The 12,082-nt window shown below is 44.8% G+C and overlaps 1 protein-coding gene across 8 annotated transcripts in view; it reads right to left on the minus strand.

Moving 5' to 3' along the window:
- RAI14 (retinoic acid induced 14) overlaps window positions 1-12,082 on the minus strand; it is a 128,176-nt gene that overhangs the window by 89,901 nt on the left and 26,193 nt on the right. Inside the window, exon 1 of one of the 8 annotated variants that reach the window (XM_075932560.1) lies at window positions 6,183-6,415. The exons of the other annotated variants lie outside the window; for them this stretch is intronic. The gene's annotated coding sequence lies outside the window, so the exon portion shown is untranslated. Of the gene's footprint in view, window positions 1-6,182; window positions 6,416-12,082 lie in introns of those variants that run through there. 8 annotated transcript variants of the gene reach the window in all.

Below are 12,082 nucleotides of genomic sequence, written 5' to 3' on the forward strand. Positions count from 1 at the left end.
TGGAAGAGGGTAGTAGCCCACTAATCACAGCAAGAGACAAGTACCGAGAAGGTCAAAGTGATAAGGCTGCAAGAGGCTGTGGGAGCATTGAAGGCCTGGGCTATGCATGCTACTCCACTATTTTTATGGAAACGTGTTTTGAATAGGAATATGCATAACTTGAATATGCTTTCTTCAAAATGCAGCATGTAAGACTGGCTGACTAATACATCTTACACTGTTTTGACAATGCTGTTTTAGTGTCACTGTAAATGCTTGGTGAGGTGCACGCCTCCCTGAAAGGTGTAGAAGTCTCTACAATGAGTATAACCGAGCTCCTGGTGTGACACCAGAGTACCAGAGCCCCAGAGATTCAATCTAAAGAAGCAGTAACACTGCAGGGCTGCTCCCATGCAGGAAGAGCAAGACTCCATTGGGTTCTGACACTTCCAAAGCTGGGGGCATGGCATCGATCTTGTGGATGTGTACTTAACATTAATTGTTTCAGATCACCAAGATGTCTCTTATGAAAGAATCCAATAGCATCACAGTTTTAAGAAGCCTTGCTGCCTTAAACACAGTTGCTCAAACATGGGCAAATTATTCAGTGATAGGAGGGAGGAGGGACCTATTACATAAAAGCAGTAAGAACTGTAACCTTAAGTAATATTTAGGCAGATTATTTTTAGGCAGTGCTCAATTTTATTTCAGTATCTGGAAACAGACATCAGAGGATCATTTTGAATCAATGTCAGAGGAAACAGGCAATTTAGCATTTCAAGAATAAATTACCAAGTCAAATTGAGGTCAAGTCACTTTTTTTAAAAGTATTAGATTACATTAGAAAAAACAAAGCAACAATTATACATTTAAGTCCCAGGTATGGAAACTCCCTTGTATGGGCTGGGAAAAGAAAGACACTATGGCAGAACACTTACATTCCTATGCTACCATCGCACAAAAAATCCAAATACATTTCAGCTATGCATTAACAACTCATTGATCACTCTCCTGAGAGATCAGAATTAGGTGGTATTCTTCAGACACCTTTCATTAGAACAACCCCACATTTTACACTTAGATTGCACTGTCTAACTGAAGATGCTTGATTAACATTAGCACAGTGGTTCTCAACCTAACTAGCATCGTGGATCACACACAAAGCTCTGTTATGTGGGCCACATTCACACAATATACATGCCACTTGTAAGCAGGGATGTGAATACGTAGCCAGTTACCTGGTAAGCACCACCCTTACCAGGTAACAGTTTGCCTGTGGCAGGCTGCTCCTGGGAAACAGTTAAGGGCTGTTCCAGCCCCACTGGATTGCCGGCTCCTGGCCCATGCAGGCTTGCTAGCTGGAAGCTGACAGCTCCCCCATCAATGCTATTGCTTCTGGCCCTGTGCAAGGCTTCCAACTGCCAGCCTGGAAGCGGGCAGCTCAGCACAGGGTTAGAAGTAGCTGGGCGGGAAAAGCCCCTGCCTGCAGAGCGGGGGCCTCTCTAGCCCAGTCATTGTGGGCAGGGGGGAGGGTACAGGGGCATTGCAGCCCAGTAGGCTGGAATGCCCCCCCACAAGCCCTTTTTAATCAGTTAACCGGTTAAACTTAACTGATAACCAGTTAACTAATTAAATGGAATTTTATATCCCTACTTGTAAGGCGCTAAGGATGTCAGGTGGGCCAGAGCTGTGTGCTGACTGGACCACAAGCAGTCCAGAGTCAAGTGGAGAAGCCCTGCATTAGATAAATGAAGCTTCATGAGGTAGAGATTACCCATCTGACAGACCGTAGAGACATTAAAGTGATTTACTCCAAGTTGTACAAGAAGCCAGCAACAGAGTTTGCAATTGAGCTAACATCTATGCTGCTTTCAGTTCTAATTATTAGATGTTTTCCTCCTTGTTGCCTAAAAAAATTTGAATTGAAACATTTTTTTTTTTTAAACATGGGTTTGGTAACCACCTTGGCCCAAGTCTCTAGCTGCAGAACATGTGGCCACATTCAAAACAAAAACAAAAGAGATACCACAAGTACCACAAATTGACAATTTCCTACTGGGAAAAGACAGAGGAGCACTTGAAGGTCTGAAGAAACTTGTGCGATGCCTGCTTGCCCACATTGTACTTATCACCAGCCTGTGCCATTATTTGCATCTCTCTTGAACCAGCATCACATACATGACACCTTACCCGCCCCAGTATAAAAATAATAAAACATAATAATCATGGCAATAAAAGGAAGTCAAGTTAGAAACCGGAAGCATCACCAGCTGAAATTCAACACCCTTTCTTGTGTACTACCATCTTAAATACAAATAAGGTTACTGACATGTAGTACTGCTGTGCATTGCCAGGTAACTATGAACATGGCATTTAACTGAACTGACCCTTGTCACAAATCAACAGTATCAGTGAGACTTGTCTCCTGACAACATGGCATGATAAATAATACACCACAGCAATCTAGCAACAATAAGGTTGGGCTTGCAAAACAAGTAGTCTAAATAAAAACAACTTCTAGTTTAAAAAACAAAAGTTTTAGTATGTGCATTGAACAACCGTGTGCTCTACTGCTTGAAACAGGAGCTACTTCAGAGCAAGCCTGGTGCAGTTTCCGCACACAAGCTGCCGTGCTGTTCACAGCACTTTTGCCAGTATAACAGCAGGAAGTACACACAATATTAATTCCGCTTGTCACAAATGGGTTAGTGTGGACAGAGGCAGGAAACAAGACCAACAAAAACAAGAAGTGATAATATGCCTGCACCAAGAGAAAGTAGGGCAGGAATGTTAATGGGTGGGCAAAGAGTCAGCATAATGTGTCTGTCCAAGCAGCAGCAGATGCCCTAGGACAAATGGAGTCCACAGCCTTTCTGAAGTGAACACAGAAAGTAAAGCACATCAGGAGGCACATCTCAGACCTTTCTGCTATCAGAAGAGCAAATTATAGAAAGCTTGACCCGTCAGTGCCTAAACACAAGGAAATGTATTTAACTCACCCACCAATATCACAAAAACTTTTAAGAATTAACCTTTTAAAAAATAAAATATATTGTCTCAGATCCAATGATTTCTAGATATAGACTCCGAAACTCCCACACCGCCATTTCCTTTCAGTGACCTGCCTGTTTTCAGATCTCTCATTCAGAATCTGGTTGCAACTGTATATTTCACAATACTGTCCTGCCTCTGTTATAGGGGTGGGGAACCTTTTCAGGGTCAGGGCCTGCTGACCCACAGAAAAATCAGTAGGTTGGCCGCACGCAAGTGGGAAATGCAAAAAACACACCACACAATGCTCACTGATGTGGCCCCTGACTAAGCAGCAGAAAGACACTCCCCACATTCCCCTCACACACCAGAGCCTCGAGGCCCAGGCTAGTAAATTTTGTGTGCTCCAGCCCCACAGTAGGGCATTGCGGGGAGTGGGAAACTGGAGCTCCAGCACAGGTTCCCCAATGCTGGGCAGAGCCTTGAGGGCCAGCTCCAGGCAAGCCAGGGACCACATCCAGCCCTCATCCCCTCCTGCACCTCAGCCTCCTGCTCCAGATAAATTAAAGTGAATGAGAGTGGCAGAGAGTAAGCGAGGGGCAGGGGGCTGGAGTGAATGGGGAAGAGGGGAGGTAAAGCAAGGGTGTTCGGTTTTGTGAAATTAGAAAGCTGGAAATCCTAGTGAGCAGACAGGCTACCAAAGATTACAAGTATCCTAAGAGCAAGGGAGCGGAGTAAGAAGCAGATTCCACATGCAACCAAAAAGCAAAGCTAATACATCCAAACATTGATTTATCTGCCCTAATAGACTCATTTGCAAAGTTGTGTAAATTCCTGTGCCTCTGACATAGTCGGGGTGATGAATGGGGGTGGGTGTCACGAGAAGTCACGTTCCTGCCAAACACTGTGGGCGAGAGGAGCCATCCAGCGGGGGGGGGGGGGGGGGAGAGAGTCTGGCATCCACAGCAGGGGGCTGCCCTTCCTTCCTGCACACACCAGTAGAGGCAGGGGGCAAATTGGAGCAGAGCAATCCCAGCTGCTTTGCTCTCCATAGTAAGAAGTGGAGCAAGGGTGTGGAGAAGCAAGACCTGAGGCAGAGAAGGGGTGTCCCACCCTTCCCTGGGCTGGGGGGGTGAGGGGGGTTTCATGTGGCCAGTGCTGCCCCCCACCGCTGTGGTGCCTTCTCACTAGTTATCTCTGATCATAGCATTTGCACAGTTCAGCTAATGGAACGGTCCTACAGGTTGCACCTCCCAAAACAGGAATTCTCTCGTCTGGCAACATCTGTGGTAGGCAGGACTGTGGATGTTCCTTGACCAGAGAATCCCGGTACCCTAGTGGCAGAAGGGCAAACAAGGAGGGGTCGGGGTGAAGCAGCAGGATGGGAGAGGAGCTGGCAACAGCCCCTGACAGCCTGCGGCACTGGGACCAGATCAGGAGCCCCAGACAGCAGGCAGAATTGGGGTCAGAGCTCATGGGCTGCTGCAGGGCAGGAGCTCACACTCTTGGCAGCCCACGGCAGAGGGACCAGGCCGGGGCTGGAGAAAGCCCCAGCAGCCCATGGCAGCGTGGGGCCAGAGCCCACGACAGCACACGGAAGTGGAGCCAGAGCCCAGGGGCTGGGACTGGAGCCCAAGTCCCTGGCAGCCCAACCAGGGCCAAAGCCTGTAGCCTGCGGTATAGTGCAGCTGGAACCTATGGCAGTGCGGGCTGCTGGAGCCCTCTGCAGTCCCTTTGCATCTCCTCCCGCACCAGCTGGAAGAATCGGTGGCTGGGGGCTGTGGCAGGGAAGCATCTCTAGTCCAGCAAATTCCCTGGTTTGGGACCAGTCAGGTCCCGAGGGTGCTGGATAAGAGATGTCCAACCTGCAGTTTGCGAACAATGTAGTTACTCGGATGGCTACATGCAGTAATGGGCAATACTTTGTGAATAAAACTGCTCAGATGTTTGCAGAGCCATAGGCACTGCTCAAATTTCAAGTGATGTTTTACTAGTTGCACTTCAATACCACCCAGAAGGTCCCAAATCAAGATCAGGTTCCCATCATGCTATGTGCTGTACAGACACAGAAAACCAGTCCCTGCCTCGAAGAGCTTACACTCAAATTAAAGACAAACTGCATGCAATTAAAGTAGGTAAGAGAAAAAATAACATTGCATAGACTAGCTAAATACACAAGCATCTGGGCCGACATACACCAGCATGGCAGGGTATGTTGGAGATTTGTCTTACTGCTACCTTGTTCCTACAGATAGAGAGGATTTCATTCATTGGGATTTTCATCAGTACAAAAAAATCGAAACATTTTTTTAAACTGAAATTTAAAAATATTAACATTATTTAATGAGCTAACTTGTGAGCTGCATAAATCCTAACAACTATGTTAAGAGTGGATATGGACATTTAGTCTCAGGAAAAACATATCTGAAGACTTCAGAAAGTTAAGCTAATGCAGAGTAAGATGGTCAACTTGTTTTTCAAACAGCAATTTTATGCAGACAATGAAATATGGGTATCAGTGATAAGTTTGCTTCTGCAGACAATTCAAGATATTGATCCTTCCATGCTTGGGTTATGATGATATTTTTGGTTATGACATTAATTTCGGATTTAAAAAAAAAAGTTATGGAATCTTACAGATTCCAAGACTTAGCTGGAAGAACGGTGACCTCTTGGTAATAGATTACTCTAATCTATTCTGCCTACATGTTTGGTTTATAATTTTTATTTATTTTTATATATATATATATATATATATATATATATATATATATATAAATATATATATATAATTTTATCATCTCACACACACCCCTAATAGTAGTACAAAGTGTAAGCACATTATATTGCTTTTTACTAGGTACAAAAAAATATGACCATTTTATAATGGCCATTTTCAGTCTATTACATGAAAAAGAAAAAAAGATGAATAAAGTTTTTAAAAAACCGTCACAACCAAGACAGCACACACAAGACAGGATCATCATGAACATGTGTCATTTGGACAAACTTCCCATTACCCAGCAAATCTGCCTATTCAACCCTGAAGCCCTCTTGCCCCCTTTGAAATAAAAGCAGTAATCCATTATGAAACTTCCATATAAAACTGTCCCCTGCCTCTATCCACAGAAGCTCTTGGATAACTCTGGAGATTTGAGGATGCTTTTAGTTACAAAATGTGCTCTGAAATAGAGTATGAAAATTCTACTCACCAATGAACATAAAGCATTCCCTGGAGAGTTGGGGTGGGAAGGAGGGTATCTAAGCCATCATTTTCTGAACAGTTTATGCTTTTTATACCAGGTTCTGAGCTGTTCACAGCAGAAGATACTGCTTAAGTAGTACAGTTTATAGGGAACAGGAAGCAAAACACAGCTTTATGCCATCCATCTGCCTCTTGAATTCTGGGCTCAGCTGGGATACTGCTTGCCTCCCAGTCTAAGTTACAGCAGTTCCTTGGGAACTAGGCCTTTGACAAGGAAATAAAAATTAAAACCTTACCAAACTGGTCAGAGCTCACATTTGAGCTTTCCTTGCATACAAAACAATGAAATTCAGCCTGCATTGTTCTCACACACCCATAAACTACAAAGCAGGGGAACCTGAATATCTGATAAAATAAGCCACACTTTGTTCTGTAATTAATGTCACAGAATCTGTTCATAAGAATGCCTTTTGTTCTGGGTACAAACAAAACCTAACCTCTCCAAAATGTCTTTGCTAGTTCATGTTGTTTTCCAGATTGAACCAGTCACTTTTAAAATAAATCCATTCCTTTTGTTCTTTGTCCAGATCACAAAAGTTGTCAAGCAGAAATATTTTTAAAAAAAATGTTACTGAATAATAAAAAAGAGCAATACTTAAAAGGAGGTTTCTATTTACATAAAAGATACAATGCAGCAAGGTAAAAATAGCTAATTTATTACTATTATTTTAAAAACTTGTTTAATACTGCATTTAATTCGTTTTAGGGATAACCTAATAAATGATACATTGGAAAGGTTGCAAAAAAAAGTTAAACTCGTGCCTTTGAACTTTGCTTTAAAATTCAGAATAGGGATGTTAAATTGTGAGTGACTAATTGAATAGTTGATAGGGTGCCTGTGCCTTTGAAGTGTGGCAACAGTCCTAGGGTGTCAGGCTCCACGTGGTGGCATTTCAAAGTGGCAGCGCCGCACAGAGCCCTGGGTCAGCAGGGGAGTCCCCAGCTGATCCAGGCTCCATGCAGCGCTGCCGCTTTGAAATGCCGGGTGCAGCCTGGGGACACCCTAGCTGGCCCCGGGCTGCATGCAATGTTTCAAATGGGCAGCTACACATGGAGCCCAGGATCTGGCCCCAGGCTCCATGCGGTGCTGCTGCTTTGAAGTATCTCCTCCTCTGCCTCCTCCCCCTTACTGCCTCTATCAGAAAAAGCAGCAATGCGGAGGGGAAGTGGTGGGGCAAAGTGACTAGTTGACTAGTCCTTCACATCTCTAATTCAAAAGAGAGACAGGCTCAGAAATCATGTTTTTACATAACAAAAAATTACTTTCCTGTTACTAACAAATTAGTAATTTTAAACATTTTACCAGTCAAAGGGCTTTTTAAAATCCTTTATGTGGTTTACTCTTTGTATTTTTATTTAGCATGGGTTAAAACATACCAGCCAATTTAACATCCTGCTTCTTTTGAATCCATCTATTTCTTCAGATTTTGTACTGCTGCCCATCATAGAAAGACAAGGTGAGTGTTCATATGAGGAGTTAGCGCTGAGTAGTAAGAGTGTTTTAAATTCTCACCATAGCTCATTATGTGCCAATTAACTCCCTTGTATAGACAAGCCCTTGGTTACAGGCACACTTTAATATACTGTTGCTGGTCTACTCGGTGCTGGGTTTCCCCCACCTCCATTATAAATACACCCACATTACTACACAGCTGTACTCTACACTTCCCTGCAACAAGATCATAAAATTCCAGTAGATCATCAATTCTGATATCATATGGAAATCCAGCTGAAGTCTTAGATAGGAAGAAAGTCAGACATTTTTATTTTTCATCCTACGCTACAAATTGAAATCGTGCCTTTGAGCACAACTATGTAGATAGGAACCAACTTCCCCCACTTGTTCACATTTGCAGTGCAACTCAGTTCCTACTCAGAATGAACCAAGAAAGGACTTAGTTAAATTTCTACTGAAGCCAAAACACACAGTAAATCTGTGTCCTTATTAGAGAAAAAAGCAATTCAGATAAAGGTTTATGAAGCCCTGTAAGGAAGCAAATAGCTCACAAGATTCATCACTAAACTCCCAAAACACTGAAAGCGCTTCCTATTGAGACTTAGGAAAGCCTGCCCTGTTCTTCTGAGAGCTTCCTACTTCCCAAGTATCAGAAGGCTTTCCGTGTTAGTCTATATATGCAAAAACTGAGGAATGCTGTGGCACCTTAAAGGCTAACAGATTTATTTGGGCATAAGCTTTAGATGCATTGGAGTGGAAATTACAGAGGCAGGCATAAATATACTAGCACATGAAAAGAAGGGAGTTACCCTACCAAGTAGGGTAATTCAGTCAAGGTGGATGTGGCCCATTCCCAACAGTTGATGAGGAGGTGTGCATACCAAGAGAGGGAAAGTTGCTTTTGTAGTTGATCCTGGCAGCTGCATAAATCAGAGTGAAACTGTTATTTTAAATGCTGGTAGTGTCAAATATCAGAGTGATGTCCTAAAACCTACCATCCTCCCCCTCCCGACACACACACACAGAGCAAAAACCTACATGTTTGTGTGGTCTCCCCTGGCAGCTCAGTTTCCCAACTCATAGCTGAAAGAGTACGCTAGAGTCAGGGATAACTTAAGTACTGAAGGACACCCATAACATCCCATGTTACCAGGAAGTGACGACACCAGATGGCAGAAGCTGGCATGTGACAGTCTAGAGAAGAACAAGTTCTACACCACAAACCGTAGAGATTTGGAAAACTTAATTGCCTGCTTCCAAAGGGAGAGTACAACTTTTGCCCAGGTGAGTGAGCTAAGTAGGGCCCAGGTGAGTGAGTTACAAGCTCTTTTTATGGAGGAAATGGAAAAGGTAAGCAGTTTCTAAGCTGGTTTTCTTCTCTCAAGAGAGGAGATAGAAGAAGTGTGGCTCCTGCTGCCATGTAAGAGCGTGGCACTTGGCTCTGCTTCTTTAACAAGAGTACAGAAGCTGGAGTCACTGCCAGTTTCCTTGACGGGAAAAGGACTGATGGGAAGCTGAGAGCATCCTGCATGCCCCTGAGCCAAGGATTTGTTTAATTGGCAAATTACTGGGGATCAGGGTGGCATGAACCCCAGAATCTGTTTATTTGGGGTACCACAAATGGGGAGGAGCACTAAATTCACATTGGCCTATCTTAAAATTTTCTTGATTCAAAACATACCTGAAAGAAAGAAGTTAAGCTTTGGCATGCATACAGTCATAAACACAACTGGAGAAAGTTCAGTACTGACATTTAACTTTCTGCAATAATGTACTTGGTACAAGCAGACAAATACACCCTGAATTATATCTAAAGAAAAAAGGAAATAGAACATAGGGATGGGGGTGTGAATTCTTTTCCAAGTTTTCAGTGCATACTTTTAGCGTAATTATAACTTTGACTAGGGAAAAAAAGAAAAACAGTTACATTTTTAAAGAGGTGTGTTTTTTTGTTTTTTTTTAAAGAAAAACGTGTTCCTGTGATCCCCTAAATTCTCTGGGAGGTAATCTGAGGATTCTAACAATCTGAGCTATTTATAAAGAGCCAATTCATAGTAATGTTTACGATCCAGAGCCCTCCAGCAATAGTCTACAAAGTAATGTTGAATGTGGCCCATTCTTAAAGGCCCACTCAAGTAAAAAAGGTGAGTTAATTAAAACAGCAACATTTTAATAGTGTAATAGCCCCTATTTTTAAATTGTTGTAATTTATAATCATTTTGTGGCCCAACCCTCCAATTTGTCTAAGTCACTCTGGACTCTATCCCTGCCCTCCAGTGTATCTACCTCTCCCCCTAGCTTAATGTCATCCGCAAACTTGCTGAGGGTGCAATCCATCCCTTCATCCAAGTCATTAATAAAGATGTTGAACAAAACCGGTCCCAGAACGAAACCTTGGGGCACTCCGCTAGATACCAACCGCCATCCTGACATCGAGTTGTTGATCATTACCCGCTGGGCCCGACCTTCCAGCCAGCTTTCTATCCATCTTACAGTCCATGTATCCAATCCACATTCCCTTAACTTGCTGGCAAGAATATTGTGGGAGACCATATCAAAAGCCTTGCTAAAGTCAAGGTATATCACATCCACTGACTTCCCCATATCCACAGAGTCAGTGACCTCATCATAGAAGCTAATCGGATTGATCAGGCACGACTTGCCCATCATGAATCCATGCTGACTACTCTTGATCACCTTCCCCTCTCCCAAGTGCTTTAAAATGGATTCCTTGAGGATCTCCTCCATGATTTATCCAGGGACTGAGGTACAACTGACCGGCCTATAGTTCCCTGGATTGTCCTTCTTCCCTTTCTTAATGATGGGCACTACACTGGTCTTTTCCCAATCATCTGGGATCTCTCCTAATCTCTACAACTTTTCAAAGATAATGGCCAGAGGCTCCTCAATGACATTTGCCTCCCCATTACCCAGCCTATAGGTAGGCATGACAGCTGCAAACTCTCCATGACACTGCTGTGGAGCATTAGAACTACTGTACTAGATTAATTTAATTGTATATCCTGCAGCTCCTCCTTAATTCTCTGGACTCAGAACCAGCCTATGCAGAATTAGACATCCCAATGTAGAGCATACAGCATGTGCACACTGGTCCCAAACCATGGACATTCCACCTGTGAACCATCATTCAAAACTCCAGGCACACTAGAATGGTGCACAGATTTTTTTTGGCCACAGGTGAAATTACCTGGAACCACTATTATGCTAGCCTACTCACACTCCATTACAAAGGTTTATAGGCTTTGTTTCTTGATGCTCATGTCCTGCCACTGTATCTCTTCATGTCTCCAATTCACGCCAGACTTAGGCTAGTGTATTTTGATTTATGCAACAAGACAGAGAATACAATATCAGATTATGGGATTAATCTACTCACAAACTATGGATAAGGACTTAGCCATTTTGTTTATCCCTACTAGGGATGTTAGTTTGCAGTCGTTCACACAATAAACCAATAAGAGTGTGCTTATGGGCTAATCCTAATGGCTACCTGCACCCAGGGCCGGATGGAGGCATGGGCGAGCCGGGCGGGCAGCCACCCAGGGCGCCAACTGATGGGGGGCACCTGATGGCAGCTATAAGGGGCGTGCTACCATCAGGTGCTGCGCGCCCAGCTCCCGCAGCACCAGCCTGCCCACATCCCCGTGACACTGGCCAGCAATACCCTTTCCCCCACAGCTGCAGGGCCCTACATAGCCCAGCGTGCACACCAGCAGCAACAGCCGGGCTGGACTAAGCCGTGCTTGCGCCGTGTGCCCTAGGGGCAGGCCCCGGGCTGCGCGCCAGCGGCCGTAGCTGAGCCACGCATGTGCTGTGTGCCCCGGGGGTGGGCCTGGGGTTGCGCGCCAGCTGCTGTAGATGGGTCGCGCATGCGCCGTGCGTCTGGGGGCAGTGCCTGCTTTTGAGCTGGCTCCCCATGCGTGCCGCCTGTCCCCTGCCACTGCCTCGGATAGAAAGGCAGCTGCTCAGGCAGTGAGGGGGGCAGGAGGGTGTTGGTACATGTGGGAAGCCATCTCCCTGTGCATAATGGCTTGGATTCTGGAGCTGCTGCCCCCATGCTGCTGCCTCTGTATCAGAGGCAGCTGCAGGGAAAGAAGGGGGGGGGGGAGGAAATTGGCAGCTCTGTGGGAACAAGAGAGACACGTTTTAAGCTAGCTCTCTGCATGTACAGGCTCCTGCAGAGCCCCCTGCCCTACTGCCTCTTTATAAGAGGCATCTTGGGGGGGGGGGGGGGAGAAGAGGAGAAGATGGGAGCTGTTGCTTGCAGCCTGTGCTCTTGTCTGCCTTCCCACGTGTAAACGTGTAACCCAGGAGTGGGAAACCAGTGGCCGGGGACCAAATGAGGTGCCTGGCTTCCCTGGATCCAGCCC

The sequence above is a fragment of the Pelodiscus sinensis genome, chromosome 6 (genome assembly GCF_049634645.1).
Source record: "Pelodiscus sinensis isolate JC-2024 chromosome 6, ASM4963464v1, whole genome shotgun sequence".
Taxonomy (NCBI): Eukaryota; Metazoa; Chordata; order Testudines; family Trionychidae; genus Pelodiscus; species Pelodiscus sinensis.